This window comes from Sminthopsis crassicaudata, chromosome 4, assembly GCF_048593235.1.
Source record: "Sminthopsis crassicaudata isolate SCR6 chromosome 4, ASM4859323v1, whole genome shotgun sequence".
In the NCBI taxonomy this organism is placed as follows: domain Eukaryota; kingdom Metazoa; phylum Chordata; class Mammalia; order Dasyuromorphia; family Dasyuridae; genus Sminthopsis; species Sminthopsis crassicaudata.
In genome coordinates this window covers 375,931,413-375,951,388 of record NC_133620.1, presented here as the reverse complement: position 1 = coordinate 375,951,388, position 19,976 = coordinate 375,931,413, and the positions used below count along the sequence as shown (strand labels likewise).

Below are 19,976 nucleotides of genomic sequence, written 5' to 3'. Positions count from 1 at the left end.
TTCAGCATAGGCCCCACCCTCTCAGGGCTCCACAGCAGTCACTCAACCTCAGCCGGCCTAGCCTTCCTCTTCACAGGACACAGCCCAAAGGTCAAGGGGCATCTTATTAACAAAAAGACCTTAGAAATCTATGCAAACTGACAGCCTGCCATTGTTTCAAGGCTTTTGAATGATTGTATTGATTGTGTTTCTGATTCTGCTATAGTTTCCTTGAGATAGATAGCCTGCAGAAAACTGGTATAATTGTCAAGGTTAGATTCTCACACCATGGGACACTCAATTCCTTCAGTGCTATTCCCTTAGCATTATGTTTGCTTAGTCTCTCTGCTTGCTGTCTAAAAGACTTATATCCCACTTATCCTGAATCTCCCCAGCTGGGACTGTTGGCAGTTGTTCCAGGGAGAGCTGTGTCACTGCCTGTCTCTGAAAGTGATAGTTCTGGGAATTCAAGATGGACCATTATGTGGATTGTCTCTGTCTTTCTGTGTCTCTCTCTCCCCCATCTACCTCCATATATATATATATATATATATACACACACACACACATATGTATTCATGTATATGTACATATATATACATATGTATAATATTTCAAAGTATCTCCAACTATATACATATGATTTATTTATATGTATATATGTTTATATATATACATAGATATGTGTATATATATATATATATATATATATATATATATATATATATATATATATATATACTATATATATATATGTGTGTGTGTGTGTGTGTGTGTGTGTGTGTGTGTGTGTGTGTGTGTATAATGTGTTTGTATTCTTTGCCTAATTGGAAAGAGCCACTTTAAGCCATTAGTGAACAAGAAAGTTCTCTCCTGCATGTTTTTTGGCTCAAACTTTCAGAATCTGAAATCTATTGTCAAGCTTGGTGGCTTGCTTTATAAAACTTGAAGTCAGCACTATGCTATTGTCATAAGACCTAGTCTTTCTTTAGAAGCTGAACCAGAAGCATGGCTTCTAAGATTATTTGTAGAATTGACATTCTGTGATCCTAAGAGAAGTGACACAGCAGTGTGGACAAGCAGAGCTCAGGAAAATGACTTTTGGGTAGTCATAGAACATTTCCTAGAGGAAGTAGGATTCGAATGGAGTCACTGTGAAATGTAATGAGTAGGGTATGAATAGGGAAGGAGAGAGAAGTAGAGGAATGCTATATTGAAAATGTTTTCAGAAGATTGTCCCAAGGGCAAGGCACAGAATAAACTGCAGGAGAAAAACTTTAGAGAGAACAGTTGAAAGGTTAATGAACTAGTTTATATGTGAGTTGATCAGGGACTGAATTAATATGGTAGAAATTCAAACAGGGAGAAAGACAAGGTTTTGAAACATCTCAAAGAATTTTAAAATCAATTAGATGAATTGTGGATTGATTCATAAATTTGGAGTTTGGAGGACATAAGTTCTAATCTTATTTCATTCTCCTACTAGTTTTGTCGCTCTAGGACAAGTTCCTATGTTTTTATTAGCCTTATCTTTCTTTTCTATAAAATGAAGGTAATGATAATAGAAGCAATATGATTGCTTACTTACTGTTGCTATGTGTTTGAAGCAAATATCCCATTGTAAAAACTACTTTAATGTTACATAGTTAAATCAATTAGGATACTAGTTATAGGAAGAACATAATTAGTGAGTGCTCAAGATTGTGGCAGAGAGAAAAAATTCCTCATCCCCTACAAGATACCTGAGAAGCCTGTAGGAAGAATAAAGATTAAAGGTCTAAGCCCTCAGTTAATAGGGCCAGAGTCAACCATATTACATTATTAATGATTGTCAATGCATAATTATTTATTAAGCATCTACTATATGCTACGTAATGGTCATAAAATGATGAAACAGAAAATCCCTGTCCATAAGGAACTCATAATATAATGGTGATACAAGATGAAAACAAAATAAGAGATATAAAGGAACAAACATTAATGAAATGCCTTCTTTGTGGCCGGAATTGTACTAAGTACATTTAAAATATTGTCTTGTGTGATTTTTGTAACAATTCCTTGAGATAAATACTATTATTATCCCCATTCTATAGACTAGGAAATGGAGGCAAACAGAAATGAGGTGATTTTTTTTTTCCAGGAGAACACAATTAGTAAGCATATAACACTAGATCTGAAGTCAGGTCTTTCAGGGCCAGCACCCTATCCACAATGCAGCCTAACTGTTTCTAAAACTAAAGAATGAATGGGTGATTAATAGAAGAAAGACACTAGCATTAAAGAGGTTTAGGAAAGGCTTCTTTCACAAGATGAGATTCTACCTGGAATCTGAAGGGAGCCAATAAGCAAGGAGATGTTGAGGAGGAAGAACAAAAATTCAATGATGAGAAACAACTAGGGAAAATGCCTAGAACCAGGAGACAGAGTGCTGGGTTCAAGGAATAGCAAGAAGGTCAGTGTTGTTGCATCACAGAGTAGACCAGGAGTTAAACCAAAATGTAAACAGAATGGAAAAGTAGAAGGTCAGATTGTAAAAGACTTTGATGACCTTTTTATTCTATATTTCATTTTGATTTTATATTTGATGCTAGAGAAGATATGGAGCCTGAGTTTATTCAAAGGAGAGGTAAAATGATAAGATCATCTGCATAGGAAATTTAATTTGATGAGTGAGTGAGGGATGAACCATACTGGGGAGAGATTTGAGAAAGGGAGACCAACCTGAACATTATAGAAACAGTTTTTGCATGAGGTCATGAGAGCTTGCACCACAGATGTGGCGGTATCAGAGTAGAGATGGTAGTAGCTAAGAGAGGTACTGGTTTGATAAGGAATTGTACATAGAGAGTGAGGGAGAATGAGGTTGAGAATGAAATCTTTAGGCTTTAAGAGTAAGTGAATGGGTGGATGGTGCTATTCTCAAGAAAATTAGAAAAGTTTAGAATGAAGTAGCATGAGGAATTAGAAAATAAATGTGAGATTTGGAACCTGAATGACTAAAAAATATGGAGTGTTACTCAAAATTGAAAAAAGAAAGAAATCGGGTTGGAAATAAATTTTGGGCAGAAAGGATGAATTCATTTTAAACTTATTGAGTTTGTGATAAGTGAGTGACCAGAATCTACAGCAAAAATGGCTAAGATAATAGTTTAAGATGTATAAATGGAGTTCAGGAAGATCAGGCATGAAGATATAGATGTGGAGGTTGCTCACATAGAGATAATAGTTAACTTTTAGAATGAATAAAATCTCCCATGGAACAAACATAAAATAAAAATCAAACATCTAAAAGTTGATTTTTGGGGAAAATTATCCTGGCTTTATTTCAAAAATGGGGCAAAAAAGAGAAAGTGAAAGGATTAAAAAAGTTGTCAATGGGATGGCAACAGAAATAGAACAATAGAGTTTCAAGAAAGAAAAAGAAAATAAAATTTTAAGAAGGAAGTTATATCAAGAATGGAAATGTTTTAGAGAGATCAAGAGGTAAATAAAATGAAGTCACTGGATTTTGATAATTAGGAATTGGTTAATGACTTAGTAGAATAAAAGAGAAGGAGACTCTACTGATCTTTATTTACATAGTTTGATTATTATCACATTTGCATTGCACAAAGAACTTTGAAAGGTAAGTGCCATAAATATTACCATCATTATTTTGCATATGATAAATGTGAGGTGCTGAATAGTTAAACTGTCTAACATCAAAGTGGTATTTGAATTCAGATCTCCTTGTCTGAAAGAGCAACACTCTATCCAAAAGGTAACCTTGCCTCTTCATTAATGGCAAGGAAATGAAAACAATAATCATTAGATAAATATGGAAGTAAAAGGAAAGATGAGAATAGGGTAATAGTTTTATAGAACTACAGTACCAAGTAACAATGTTCATAATAGGGAGATCTTTGTATATTTAAAAGCATATGGAAATAAAAAAAAAACATTGGAGAAGGAAAAACTGAAAATGTCACAAATAGCATGCTATAAATGCTTTTGTGACAGAATCTTGATGGAAGTAAAAGGAATTAGAGGGGAGGGAGGGTCAAATATATAATAAAGAAATTAACTGTTTTTAAAAGAGGGGAAGTTCTATTATAGGAAAAAAAGATGATGTTTGGGGTTACTGGTAAAATAGATTTTCTCAGTAAAATTGCATTAAACTGCCAAGAATGAAGGTACATGAGGTGGTAGTAGAAAGAGACTTAATTGAAATAGAGAAAAGAGTTCTGGATCTTGAGTTAAGAAGATCATAGGTCCTATTGATCCTCTGATATTCAATAGCTGTGTGGTGTCAGGCAAGTTACTTAACTCTCTAAGGCTCAGGTGTTTAGGTTGGTTGTTTTCTTTGAGAGAGTATGACAGAGAATAGGGCATTGGACTTGAAGTTAAAAAGACAAGTTCAAATTCTGACTTAGATACTGAATAAGTCATGTGACTTGTTTATGAATCAGTTATCTTTTTCTCAATACTGTTTTATTTTTTCCAAATACATGCAAAGATATTTCAACATTTATTTTATAAGACTTTGCGTTCAATTTTTTTTCTCATTCCCTTTCTTAACTCCCTCCTCTCCCAAAGAGCAAACAATCTATATTGGTTAAACATGTACAATTGGTTTAACCATATTTTCATATTTGTCATATTGTACAAGAAAAATTAGACCAAAAAGGAAAAAATGAAAAGAAAAAAAGGAAGCAAATGAAAAAGGTGAAAATTCAATCTCCATCGTTCTCTCTGATGTAGATAGCATTTTCCATCCCAAGTCTGTTGGAATTGTTTTGAATCACCTATGTATCAGTCATTTCATTGGTAAAATGAGAGGACTTTACTACATTCTAAAGCCATCCTATAGAGCTAGCATAGCACTCTAAGACTTATAAAATATTTGTAATATGAAATTACTCTGATGTTTAAAATAACTCTGGGAGGTAAGCACTATTATTTTTATTTTGCAGATGAGAAAACTGAGACTGAGAATGGTTAAGTGACTTGCTTAAGATCAGATAGTGAGTATGTATCTAAGGCAGAATTTGAATTTAGATTTTTTTGACTCCAAGTCCAGTACTCTATTCACAATACCAATTTACTGTGCCTTTTGAAGGAAATAGAGCAAGTCTTATCACGCTGATTTTACAGGCGAAGAAATATGGGTTCAAAAAGTTCTTATGAGTTGTTGATGGTAATACTAGTAACAGGTTTTATATTTCCAACTCACAGACTCCAAATCTTGCATTCTTTTCCAATCTGTCTCACTGTTGGTACAAAGAAGTTTTATAGCAATGGTGAACACAATATTAAGGAATGGTAAAGCAATGGAAAAAAGACAAGGGATCATTGAAATCTACTCATTACACACATAGACACACATATATTATGAGAGACAGAGAGAGAGAGAGGAGGGGAAGGAGGAGGAGGAAGCATAGGAGTAGGAGGAGGAGGAGAAGAAAGAGAGAGAAAGAGAGACAGAGACAGATAGACAGAGAGACAGAGAGACACAGAGAGAGAGATAGAAAGAGACACAGAGACAGACAGAGACAGACAGAGAGAAAGTGTATACTCTGCATACAGGTCTCTGTTTACTGGTACAAATTATGTTCTTGTTTTTAATTTCATTGGTTTATTTATTTGTTTTCTCCTGTGCTTTTTCTTTTTGTGATAGGTTGGGTTGTTTTCTTTTCTTCCCCCTTTCCATTGGGAATTTCTCTAAATGTATGACCTGTATTTCTTCTTGTGTATTTCTTCAAATACAAGGCAATGACCAACACCTAGAGGGAAAAAAAGGTGCTGACTGATCAACAGCAAGCTCTTCTTAAGCAGTTCCTGTGTCACTAGTAATCACCACTCTCATGTCCTCCTTTGATGTGGAGAGAAGAAATTGGACTACTGCTGAGGAATTCATCTTTTCTGCTTTCCCCCATGATTGGGGAGATGCTATCATCTGTTTTGTTCCATTACTCTTTGTTTACATTTTCATCATTGTTGGAAACTTGCTCATTGTCATAGTGGTGCAAATAGAGCCCCACCTCATACTCCATGTATTTCTTATTAGTTCCCTTTCTTTCCTGGAGCTTTGGTATACCACATCCACTATTCCGCTCATGCTTTCCAATCTACTTAGTGAGAAAAGAGCATATCCTTGAATGGTTGTATGGTCCAGTTGTATTTTTTCATTCTACAGGCATAAGTGAAGTGTGCCTTTTGACAGCCATGGCCTTTGATCGCTTTTGGCTATTTGCAGACCATTCTTATCCAACTATCATGACTCCAAGACTATGTGTGCAGTTGACCCTGGTCTGCTGTGTCTGTGGCTTCATCACACCCCTGCCTGAGGTTGTGTGGATCTCCAGACTGCCATTCTGTGGTTCCAATCATCTGGAGCATGTCTTCTGTGACTTCCTTCCACTCCTGCGTCTGGCCTGCACAGATACCCGAGCCATAATCATGATTCAGGTGGTTGATGTGGTCCATGCTGCAGAGCTTGTCACTCTGTGTTCCTCATTCTCCTCTCTTATGCTGGCATTTTGGCTGTGATCTTGCGCATCCATTCAGCTGAGGGTCGTAGAAAAGCCTTTTCCCCCTGTGCCTCCCACCTCATGGTCTTTGTGTTGTTCTTTGGCAGTGTGGCACTCATGTACTTACGTTTCTCTGCCACATATTCTTTATTCTGGGACACAGTAATTGCCCTGTCATTCACTGTTTTGTCTCCATTTTTTAACCCCATTATCTATAGCCTGAGGAATAAAGAGATTAAAGAAGCTGTGAAAAACCATATATCATCCAAGGATCTTTTCCTGTAAGACCAAGTGTTGCATCATATTTTGATTGACGTCTTCAATGTCAATAGCTTTCTGTCAAAACTAATTATAACCTGTCCATGTCTTCTCAAACTGTGAATCCTAAGAGGAAGTCAATATTTGACTTTTTTAAAATCAGAATTTAAGCAAAATCTAAGAATCAGCAAAGTGCTAAAAAGAAATATTCTTTTTTTTTTTAATAGTTTGCTTTCAGAAAGCATTGTTCACATAGAAATATCAGTTTTCTCAGGACCACCAAAATCAAAGCTAAAAATAAAAATAAGCAAAGGATTTTCTTTTTTTATATGCACACTAGAAAGGAGCACTGAGTTGCTTTGGTGAAAACTCAAGATGGCTAGTCAAATATTGTCTATTTCTCTGCTATAGATTTTACCCAATAAGACTAGTCTGAATATAACTATTTCAGTGCTCACCCAGGTTCATGACTTAATTTTAATAATAACTGAAATTTATATAGTAGTTTATGATTTATAAATTATATTGCATGCAGTATCACATTAGACATAGCAAACTTGTGTTATTATGTGATCTGCTCCTATGAAATATTGTTTTTCTATATGAATTATTATTATTATTATTATTATTATTATTATTATTATTATTATTATTATTCTTTGCTGGGTTTCCATGTGAAAATAATTTAGAAAAAGAGAAGGTGGAAGAGTATTTAAAAAAATTATGCCATCTAAATTTCTTCTTATATTTTTCCTTTGCCCTCTCAGAATCCCATTCCATATAACTAATACTTTTTCAGTGAGAAAAAAAAAAACAAAAAACTAATATATCAACAACTGAAAATATATGTGATATTCTACTCTATGAACCTTTCATTTCTTCAAAGGAAGAGGAAGAGGTGTCTTCTGTCTCTTCTTTGTGACTGTGTTTCTCTTTTGTAATTTTGACATATTTGTGTTTATTATTAATTTTGTTCTATTTTTATCACTGTAGTCATTGTATATATTGTTTTCTTGGCTTGAAAGAGCATTTCTAATGATCACTGTGCCCTCTTCCCTCACTGGGTGAAGAAAGCTGACACTCCCAGGAAACATCAATTCCTGCTGAAACATAGAGAAAGTAATAGACCTGTGTGAAGTCTCGAGACTGGAATTTCCTTTTTCTCTTCAATTGTTTTTACATAGAAGTTTCCTAATTGTCCTGAAAATAAGGAATAGACATTTGCCTGGATTGTAGTGAAGCTTCCTCTTTGTTATATGAGTACATGGAAACTGATTTGGAGCATTGGGAACACCTATATTTGCTATGAACTAACTAGATCAAACACTCTCTCCAGCATCTGAGACTGGAGGAGCATGAGCCAAATCTTGGATTGTAGAATGAACCAGACATTGGATGGAGCACAGGCAACCAGACATTTTATAATAGATTATAAGGAGGTGAGAAAATCTCAAATACCTGTGACCATCTATGATCATTAATTAATTATTATTAGCAATACTAGATCCTGAGAGATGATTATGAGAGATTGACAAAACAGTTCTAAAGATCATTATCAGATCTCATTGCCCAGATTTATTAAAATATATAGTCATGATCCAAAGCTGGCCTCCTTGACACTGACTTCCATATGGTTTCCTTTCTATGATTTATTAGTTAGTTCAGTTTGTAAAGTCTCTGCTCATATCCAAAGAACAAGGAACATAATTCTAAAGAACAGTTTTGGTTTTTTTGTTGTTGTTTTTGTTTTTAATAGATGTTTAGAGGTAATAAATTCCTTGAAGGAATATTTCATATTTTCTCTTTTATTCTTAGTATGTGCAATATATTATGGTCATAGAATGTTAAGTACCTAAAGCTTATGAATAAGTGCAGTGTTGTCAGATTCTGAACATAGTAGTACTTTCAGAAATATCCTATTTTCATAGTTTAGGAATATTCTATATTATCTCCTTTTCCGAATGAGTTTAATTCAGATTTGTAGCTAAAATTGTGACTAGATAAAGAGCAGAGTAGGGTTGAAGCAGAATAATTTATACATTTGTTGACTAGTTACCCTCTAGGAGAGAGTACTCTGGGAACTGAATGTAGATCACATCATAGTATTTTTACCTTTTTTGTTGTAGTTTACTTGTATTTTGTTTTATTTCTGATTTTTTTTCTTTTCCATCTGATTTTTCTTGTATAGCATGATAATTGTGGAAATATGTATAGAAGAATTGCCCAAGTTTAACATATAATGTATTACTTGCTTTTTAGGGTAAGAAATGGAGGAGAAGGGAGGGATAAAATTTCAAAACAAGGTTTTGCAGATGTGAATATTAAAAATTATCTATATATATGCTTTGAAAATAAAAAGCTTTAACAAAAAATAATCTTCAAATAAAAAAATAAAGTCTTTTGTTACTATAAGAAAATCTCTTTGAATTCTTTTAAACCAACTCTAAACCATGACTCTTGGAAACAACAAAATGACTTGTCCAAGATACAGTATGTTAGGTACTATCTAATACCATCTTTCATGTAGTTGACAGTCCAGAAGAAAACCTGTATAACTATAGTTCTTATAGATACATGATCCCTGTGGTAAAGAGATATAGAATAAAGAGAAGATGTCATTACCACTGTCTAATACTACCTTTTCTAAGTCCCAGTCAGAGGGGTTACCTACTTGGTAATCACCCTGTTTGGACTCTCTTTTCTGTGTAACCTTAAAAAGCTTCATAGAACAACTAAGATTTCACTTGAGCTTTAAAGGGGGATCTAATGGAAAAAGAGGAAGAAGGAAAGCTTCTATGCACAATCATGTGGGTGTTGGGAAGCAATAGAGGTTTGTTATCTTTCCAGCCAGGTAAGAGGCTCTTTAAGACCAGGTGACTTCTGAGTTACTCAGATCTTTCATGATGCATCCTGCATATTAGATATGTTTGTGAATTAGAAAACTTGTTTTGGTCAGTCTTCAAGCCTAGTTTGCCAAATTTGTGCCAACAGACTCTCTTATCCTATTAAAATAAGGACATTGTGATTACTTTCTAAAGATCTGGGGTTTATTTTAGAAGGTCTGGGCATTTGAGAAAAGAGAAACAGGAAACTAAAATTGGGATTTTTTATATTATTATTATAGCTTTTATTGACAGGACATATGCATGGGTAATTTTTCAACTGTCTCTTGCAATCACTTCTATTCCAACTTTTCCCTTCCTTCCCTCCACTCCCTCCCCTAGATGACAGGAAGTCTCATACATGTTAAACATGTTAAAGTATACCTTAAATACAACATATGTGTACATATTTATTCAGTTCTCTTGTTGCATAAGAAAAATCAGATTTAGAGAGATAAAAATAACCTGGGAAGAAAAACATAAAGGCAAGCAGTCCACATTCATTTCCCAGTGTTCCTTCTCTGAGTATAGCTGGTTTGGTTCATCACTGATCAATTTGAACTGAATTGGATCTTATTGCCAAAAATACTCACTTCCATCAGAATTGATCCTCATATAGTATTGTTGCTGAAATGTATAATGATCTCCTAGTTCTGCCCATTACACTTAGCATCAGTTCATGTAAGTCTCTCCAGGCTTTTCTGAAATCATCCTGCTGGTCATTTCTTACAGAACAATAATATTCCATAACATTCATATACCACAATTAACTCGGCCATTCTCCAATTAATGGGCATCCATTCAATTTCCAGTTTCTAGCCACTATGAAAAGGGCTGCCACAGACATTTTTGCACATACAGGTCCCTTTCCCTTTTTTAATATAAGCCCAGTAATAACACTGCTGGATCAAAGGTATGCACAATTTTATAAATTTCTGAGCATAATTCCAAATTGCTCTCCAGAATTGTTGGAGCTATTCACAATTCCACCAACAATGCATCATGCCCCAGTTTTCCCACATCCCCTCCAACATCCATCAATATCTTTTCCTGTCATCTTAGCCAATCTGACAAGTGTGTGGTGGTATCTCAGAGTTGTCTTAATTTGCATTTCTCTGATCAATAGTGATTTGGAGCACCCTTTCATATGAGTAGAAATAGTTTTAATTTCATCATCTGAAAATTGTCTTTCACATCCTTTCACCATTTATCAATTGGAGAATGGCTTGACTTCTTATAAATTAGAGTCAATTCTCTATATATTTTAGACATGAAACTTTATCAGAACCTTTCACTTTAAAAATGTTTTCCCAGTTTATTGCTTCCCTTCTAATCTTATCCACATTAGTTTTCTTTGTACTTATATGATCAGAAATTTCTATTTTGTGGTCAATAATGATCTCTAGGTCTTCTTTGATTACAAATCCCTTCCTCCTCCACAAATCTGAGAGGCAAACTATCCTATATTCTTCTAATTTATTTATAATCTTGTTCTTTATGCCTAAATCATGAGCCCATTTTGATCTTATCTTGGTGTACAATGTTAAGTGTGGGTCCATGTCTAGTTCTGCCATACTAATTTCCAGTTTTCCCAGCAGTTTTTGTCAAATAGTGAATTCTTATCCCACAAGTTGGGATCTTTGGGTTTATCAAACACTAGATTGCTATAGTTATTGACTTTTTTGACTTGTGAACCTAACCTGTTCCATTGATCAACTTATTTCTTAGCCAATACCAAATGGTTTTGGTGACTGCTGCTTTATAATATGTTTCTTATTTATTTTTTTAGTTTTAGTTTTAGATCAGGTACAGCTAGGGCACCTTTATTTGATTTTTTTTTCATTAGTTCCCTTGAAATTGTTGATCTTTTGTTCTTCCATATGAATTTTGTTGTAATTTTTTCTAGGTCATTAGTTGGGATGCTTTTAATTACAAGCTAGAACATTTTTTCCCTAATTAGTCTCCTCATGGGATGAATTGTTTTTCTTTGATCTTTTCACCTGAGAAGAACCCACAGGAGAAATAATGTTTTCCTTTCCTAATCTCCTCTCCATATCCCATCAGGAATTGCAATCACATCTATATTTTTCCCCTTGGTGGAGGAAAGAGTTAATTTGAATGGAAGGATAAAGTGTAACCACTGCAGAAAAAGTGGTAAAATGAGTGATCCTGATATCTAAGTGTATTTAAAGTTAAAGAGGGGACATTGACGAGTGGGAACAAGGGAATATTTTCTTTCAGGGTTTCTCTCACCCTTGAACCAAGGTCAGTGGATCTTAGCAAAGATGATTGCTTCACTTGGGAAAAGCAGCCTGTAGAGACATTGCATTTGGGTTCAATAAATGTATAGACATGAGGGTGTTTTCTGAGTAAGTACATGGCAAATAAGCCTGGACAGAGGAACCAGTGTGAGAGATACTGTCTGGGATAATGACATTAGTCCTGAAATCAGTGCAGGAAATATAGGAAATTCCTGTGGCTTCAGAGCTGAGGAGTTTTTTTTTTTTTTTTTTTTTTTTCTAAAACTCAGAGATGAGATAGAAATTCAGACCAGCAAATAATTATTAAGCAGATAGTGTATGTTATGTACTGTCTTAAGCTAAAGGAAATTCAAAGACTAAATAGAGACTGAGAAGCAGACTTGAATAAATGCTCTTGTCAATCAATTTGGTTTCCTACAGTAAGTCCTCTATTTACACTGCTCTTTGAGGGACCAATGGACCAGACCGATCATTTATTCGGTGAATACAGTGAACTTTTTGGATTCAGAGGATCTGGATTTAAATCTTGCCTCTGATGCTATGGGTGAGTAGATGGGAAATCAATCTTCTCAAACCTTAGTTTCTGACAATGAAATAGTTGATCTTAGATGATCTCTAAAGTACCCTTAAATTCTAAGTCAATGATTCCCAAACTCTCATTTTAAACACAAGAAGATTGAGGCTTTTAGGGAGTTTAAATGATTTGTTCAAAGTGAATAGTAGAACCAGGTGTTGAATTCAGGGCTTCAGATAGAAAGAAGAACTTCCTAGTGTTGCCCAGAAGAAGGAAAAAAAAAAGCTGACATATTTCTTCTTCATATCTGAAAGTGTTCAAAACAAGGCTTGATTTAATAATATAGTAGAGGGGATTCAAGTTTCGTGGAAGGGTTGAATCAGATGATACTTGAGGCATGTCTCTGCTAACTAGGGGACTCGACAAAAATCATCCTGATTGGAATGAGTGATAATATATATATATACTCAGTGATCATAGGAGATCAATATGGTAAAGTTTGAAAGAAAGGGGTCTTAGAATCCAAAATGAGGATTTTGAACTAATATGCTGAGCCAAAGGAATCCACTATTCCTTCTTGAGCAGGTTAAGACAAAACAAAGAGAATATTAGAAGAAGATAATTCTGGTGGCCAGCTAAGTGATGCCTAGAATATGTAATATGAAGTTTAAAGAACTCAGGTTGAATTCTTTCACTGTATTCTGAGTAAGTTTCCTCATCTATAAAAATGAGAATAATAGCACCTATGTTCCAAGGTTGTTATGAAAATCTAATAACACAATATATGTAAAGTGTTTTGCAAACCTTTAAATGCTATGTAACTGTGAATTACCTTCATGTGAAGTATTAAATTCAACAGACATTGCCTAAATTCCTGTTGTGTACAAGGGACTGGATTAGGCACACAAGAACAAAAATAACAAAAGACTTCAGTCAGAAAATAAAGCTTATAACCTGATTAATATAACGAAAGATTAGTTATCTTTAAACAAAAGGGAGCCAAAGAGGTTCATGCATTGTTCTCTTGACCTGAGAAGAGAGACAATTACAGAGAGGAATTAATCATAAACGCCTGAACTAAGTCTTAGACTCTTACAAGTTGAAAGGAAAAGGAAAGGCCTTCCAGGCATAGGACAGGGGGATAATTTTCCTGAAAATGTAAAGACAAGAACTAGTATGTTGAGCTCCAGAAGCATCAATAAATATAGGATTCCAAATTGGAGCAAGATTGCCTTAAATAAAAAAATAGCACTTACCTCACAGAGCCAGATTGCTAAGAGTCTCAAATAGAATAGGGATAGAGCCTGGACTTCGGATTTCATCTCTCTCCCAGTGTGGGATGTCCCCTTCTTTGTAACTTATAATCATAGTTACTTGTCTAGGGCACTGAGAGATTAAAAGGTTTACCCCAATTTATATAGAATCTATTGGAAGCAGGACTCAAATCTAGAGCTTCCAGGCTCTAGGATTCAGATCATTATCTACTGTAATTTGTTACCCTATTTATGCCTGCCTTAACTAGAATAAGTATAAAGAGATCCAGTCAAAAATATTTACCTTAGAGAAAATCACTATGTTAGACAATGAGCTACAATCTCTCAAATTATTTCCAATTTAGCTGATGTGATCAGTGAGATACATACTATAGATTCATACAGATAGTGGAAAGAGAGATAGTGGAAAGAAACTGATCCTGGAATAAACCCATTGACTTTTGAGTCTAGACTCTGCTATTTGCCAGCAGTGTGAGTCTCAGCAAGGAGTTCAGTTTCCCCTTTGTCACAGTTTGGTTGTCCCTAAAGGGGCATCCTATTAACAAAAAGACCTTAGAAATCTATGCAAACTGACAGCCTGCTATTGTTTCAAGGCTTTTGAATGATTGTATTGATTGTGTTTCTGATTCTGCTATAGTTTCCTTGAGATAGCTTGCAGAAAACAGGTATAATTGTCAAGGTTAGATTCTCACACCATGGGACACTCAATTCCTTCAGTGCTATTCCCTCAGCACTATGTTTGCTTAGTCTCCCTGCTTGCTGTCTAAAAGACTTACATCCCACTTATCCTGAATCTCCCCAGCTGGGATTGTTGGTAGTTGTTCCAGGTAGAGCTGTGTCACTGCCTGTCTCTGAAAGTGATAGTTCTGGGAAATCAAGATGGACCATTATGTGGATTGAAGAAAATATTCTCTGTCTTTCTGTCTTTGCCTCTGTCTGTCTCTCTGTCTCTGTCTTTCTGTGTGTCTCTCTCTTCCCCTATCTACATCCATTCATATATATATATATATGTATTCATGTACATATATATATATATATATATGTACATATGTATAATGTTTCAAAATATCTCCAACTATATACATTCTTTGCCTAATTGGAAAGAGCCACTTTGAGCCATTAGTGAACAAGTATGTTCTCTCCTGCATGTTTTTTGGCTCAAACTTTCAGAATCTGAAATCTATTGTCAAGCTTGGTGGCTTGCTTTATAAAACTTGAAGTCAGCACTATGCTATTGTCATAAGACTTAGTCTTTCTTTAGAAGCTGAACCAGAAGCATGGCTTCTAAGATTATTTGTAGAATTGACATTCTGTGATCCTAAGAGAAGTGACACAGCAGTGTGGAACAAGCAGAGCTCAGGAAAATGACTTTTGGGTAGTCATAGAACATTTCCTAGAGGAAGTAGGATTTGAATGGAGTCACTGTGAAATGTAATGAGTAGGGTATGAATAGGGAAGGAGAGAGAAGTAGAGAAATGCTATATTGAAAATGTTTTCAGAAGATTGTCCCAAGGGCAAGGCACAGGATAAACTGCAGGAGAAAAACTTTAGAGAGAACAGTTGAAAGGTTAATGAACTAGTTTATATGTGAGTTGATCAGGGACTGAATTAATATGGTAGAAATTCAAACAGGGAGAAAGACAAGGTTTTGAAACATCTCAAATAAAGGATTTTAAAATCAATTAGATGAATTGTGGATTGATTCATAAATTTGGAGTTTGGAGGACATAAGTTCTAATCTTATTTCATTCTCCTACTAGTTTTGTCGCTCTAGGACAAGTTCCTATGTTTTTATTAGCCTTATCTTTCTTTTCTATAAAATGAAGGTAATGATAATAGAAACAATATGATTGCTTACTTACTGTTGCTATGTGTTTGAAGCAAATATCCCATTGTAAAAACTACTTTAATGTTACATAGTTAAATCAATTAGGATACTAGTTATAGGAAGAACATAATTAGTGAGTGCTCAAGATTGTGGCAGAGAGAAAAAATTCCTCATCCCCTACAAGATACCTGAGAAGCCTGTAGGAAGAATAAAGATTAAAGGTCTAAGCCCTCAGTTAATAGGGCCAGAGTCAACCATATTACATTATTAATGATTGTCAATGCATAATTATTTATTAAGCATCTACTATATGCTACGTGATGGTCATAAAATGATGAAACAGAAAATCCCTGTCCATAAGGAACTCATAATATAATGGTGATACAAGATGAAAACAAAATAAGAGATATAAAGGAACAAACATTAATGAAATGCCTTCTTTGTGGCAGGAATTGTACTAAGTACTTTTAAAATATTGTCTTGCGTGATTTTTGCAACAATTCCTTGAGATAAATACTATTATTATCCCCATTCTATAGACTAGGAAATGGAGGCAAATAGAAATGAGGTGATTTTTTTTTTTCCAGGAGAACACAATTAGTAAGCATATAACACTAGATCTGAAGTCAGGTCTTTCAGGGCCAGCACCCTATCCACAATGCAGCCTAACTGTTTCTAAAACTAAAGAATAAATTTAGTTTTAGAAACTAAAGAATAAATGGGTGATTAATAGAAGAAAGACACTAGCATTAAAGAGGTTTAGGAAAGGCTTCTTTCACAAGATGAGATTCTACCTGGAATCTGAAGGGAGCCAATAAGCAAGGAGATGTTGAGGAGGAAGAACAAAAATTCAATGATGAGAAACAACTAGGGAAAATGCCTAGAACCAGGAGAGAGAGTGATGGGTTCAAGGAATAGCAAGAAGGTCAGTGTTGTTGCATCACAGAGTAGACCAGGAGTTAAACCAAAATGTAAACAGAATGGAAAAGTAGAAGGTCAGATTGTAAAAGACTTTGATGACCTTTTTATTCTATATTTCATTTTGATTTTATATTTGATGCTAGAGAAGATATGGAGCCTGAGTTTATTCAAAGGAGAGGTAAAATGCTAAGATCATCTGCATAGGAAATTTAATTTGATGAGTGAGTGAAGGATGAACCATACTGGGGAGAGATTTGAGAAAAGGAGACCAACCTGAACATTATAGAAACAGTTTTTGCATGAGGTCATGAGAGCTTGCACCACAGATGTGGCAGTATCAGAGTAGAGATGGTAGTAGCTAAGAGAGGTACTGGTTTGATAAGGAATTGTACATAGAGAGTGAGGGAGAATGAGGTTGAAAATGCAATGGGTGGATGGTGTTGTTCTCAATAAAATTAGAGAAGTTCAGAATGAAGTAGAGTGAGGAATCAAAAAATAAATGTAAGATTTGAAACTGCATGACTAAAAAAATTGGAGTGTTACTCAAAATTGAAAAAAAAAAGAAATAGGGATAGAAATCAAGTTTGAGTAGAAAAGATGAATTAATTTTAAACATATTGAGTTTGTGATAAATGAGTGACCAGAATCTACAGCAAAATAGCTAAGATAATAGTTTAAGATGTATAAATGGAAGGTCATGAAGATATAGACGTGGAGGTCACTCACATACAGGTAATAGTTGACTTTTGGGAGAAATAAAATCTCTCACGGAGAAAACATAAAACGAAAATAAAACATCTAAAAGTTGATTCTAAAAGTTGATTTTGGGGGAAATTATCCTGGTTTTATTTCAAAAAACAGGGGGAAAAAGTGAAAGGATTAAAAAAACTGTCAAAGGGATGGCAACAGAAATTGGATAATATAATTTCAAGGAAACAAGGGAAAATAAATTTTTAAAAAGGGAAGAGTATCAAGAGTGGAACTGTTTTTAGAGAGGTAAAGGGATAAATAAGACGAAGTCATTGGATTTTTGATAATTAGGAATTGCTTAATGACTTAGTAGAATAAAAGAGTAGATAACATATTTAACATGTATTAGTCAACTTGCCATGTTGAGGTGGGGGAGGAGGGGAATATTAGAACAAAAGGTTTGGCAATTGTTAATGTTGTAAAATTGCCCATTCATATATCTGGCAAATAAAAACTATTAAATAAAAAAAAAAAAAAGAAAGAGTAGAAGGAGATTCTACTGATTTTTACATAGTTTAATTGTTATCTCATTTGCATGGCACAAAGAACTTTGAAAGATAAGTGCCATAAATATTACCATCATTATTTTGCATGTGATAAATTTAAGGTGGTGGACAATTAAATTGTCTAACAACAAAGTGGTATTTGAATTTTGAAATTTGTCTGAAAGAGCAGCATTCTGTCCAAAAGGTAACCTTGCCTCTTCATTAATGGCAAGGAAATGAAAACAATAATCATTTAGATAAATATGCAAGTAAAAGGAAAGATGAGAATAGGGTAGTAATTTTATAGAACTACAGTACCAAGTAACAATGTTCATAATAGGGAGATCTTTGTATATTTAAAGGCATATGGAAATAAAAAAGATATTGGAGAAGGAAAAATTGAAAATGTCACAAATAACATGCTACAAATGCTATTTATGTGACAGCATCTTGGTGGAAACCAAAGGAATTAGAGGGGAGGGTGAAATATATAATGAAGAGTTTACTTTAAAAAGAAGGACAGTTCTAATATAGGAAAAAAAATGATTCTTGGGGTTACTGGTAAAATAGATTTTTTCAGTTAAATTGCATTAAACTGCCAAGAATGACGGTACATGAGGTGGTAGTAGAAAGAGACTGAACTGATACAGAGAATAGACTTCTGGATCTTGAGTTAAGAAGATCATAGGTCCTATTGATCCTCTGATATTCAATAACTGTGTGGTGTCAGGCAAGTTACTTAATTCTCTAAGGCTCAGGTGTTTGGGTTGGCTGTTTTCTTTGAGAGAGTATGACATAGAGAATAAGGCATTGGACTTGGAGTTCATGTGACTTGTCTATGAATCAGTTATCTTTTTCTCAATAATGTTTTATTTTTTCCAAATACATGTAAAGATACTTCAACATTTATTTTCTGTAAGACTTTGTGTTCCAATTTTTTCTCCTGACCTTTCTTACCTCCCTCCTCTCTCCTCTTTGGGTGCAAAGAGCAAGCAATCTAATATAGGTTAAACATGTACAATCGTTTTAAATATATTTTCATATTTGTCATATTGTACAAAAAATTAGACCAAAAGGGAAAAAATTTTAAAAAAGCAAGCAAACAAAAAAGGTGAAAGTACTATGCTTCGAATCACATTCAATCTCCATAGTTCTCTTTGATGTAGATAGCATTTTCCATCCCAAGTCTGTTGGAATTGTTTTGAATCACCTATGTATCAGTTATTTCATTGGTAAAATGAGAGGACTTTACTACATTCTAAAACAAGCTCTATATCAGTGATTCTATAGAGGTAACAGAGCACTCTAAGACTTATAAAATCTTTATGATATGAAATTACTCTGATGCTTAAAATAACTCAGGGAGGTTAGGGCTATTATCTTTGTTTTGCAGATGAGAAAACTGAGACTGAGAATGGTTAAGTGACTTGCCTAAGATAGTGAATATGTATCTGAGGCAGAATTTGAATTTAGAACTTTTTTACTCCAAGTCCAGTACTCTATTCACAATACCAACTTACTGTGGCCTTTTGAGGGAAATAGAGCAAGTCTTATCATGCTGATTTTATAGGCGAAGAAATATAGGTTCACAAAGCTCTATGAGTTGTTGATGGTAATACTAGTAACAGGTTTTTGAGATTATTTCCAATTCACAGACTCCAAATCTTGCTTTCTTTTCCAATCTGTCTCACTGTTGGTACAAAGAAGTTTTGGATAGCAATAGTGAACACAATATTAGGGAACAGTGAAACAATGGAAAAAAAAAGACAACGAGATCACGAGATCATTGAAATCTACTCATTACACATATAGACACACACATGCTATGAGAGACAGAGAGACAGAGAGGAGGAGCAGGAGGAGGAGGAGGAAGAGGAGAAGCAGGAGGAGCAGGAGGAGAAGGGGGGAGGAGCAGGAGGAGCAGCAGAAGAAGAACAAGAAGAACAAGAACAGAAGAAGAGGAGGAAAAAGAGGAGGAGAGAGAAAAGACAGAGAGAGAGAGAGAGAGAGAGAGAGAGAGAGAGAGAGAGAGAGAGAGAGAGAGAGAGAGAGAGAGAGAGAGAGAGAGAACCATTTCATTGGTTTATTTGTTTGTTTTCTCCTATGGTTTTTCTTTTTGTGATAGGTTGGGTTGTTTTTCTTTTCTTCCCCCTTTCCATTGGGAATTTCCTCTAAATGTATGACCTGTATTTCCTTCTTGTGTATTTCTTCAAATGCAGGACAATGACCAACACCTAGAGAGAAAAAAAGGTGCTGACTGATCAACAGCAAGCCCTTCTTAAGCAGTTCCTGTGTCACTAGTAATCACCACTCTC

At 34.7% G+C, this 19,976-nt stretch overlaps 1 pseudogene; it reads left to right on the top strand.

The window, feature by feature from the left end:
• The first annotated feature begins 5,822 nt into the window (after window positions 1-5,822).
• Window positions 5,823-6,773, top strand: LOC141540852 (olfactory receptor 6K2-like; annotated as a pseudogene).
• Window positions 6,774-19,976: the final 13,203 nt, after the last annotated feature.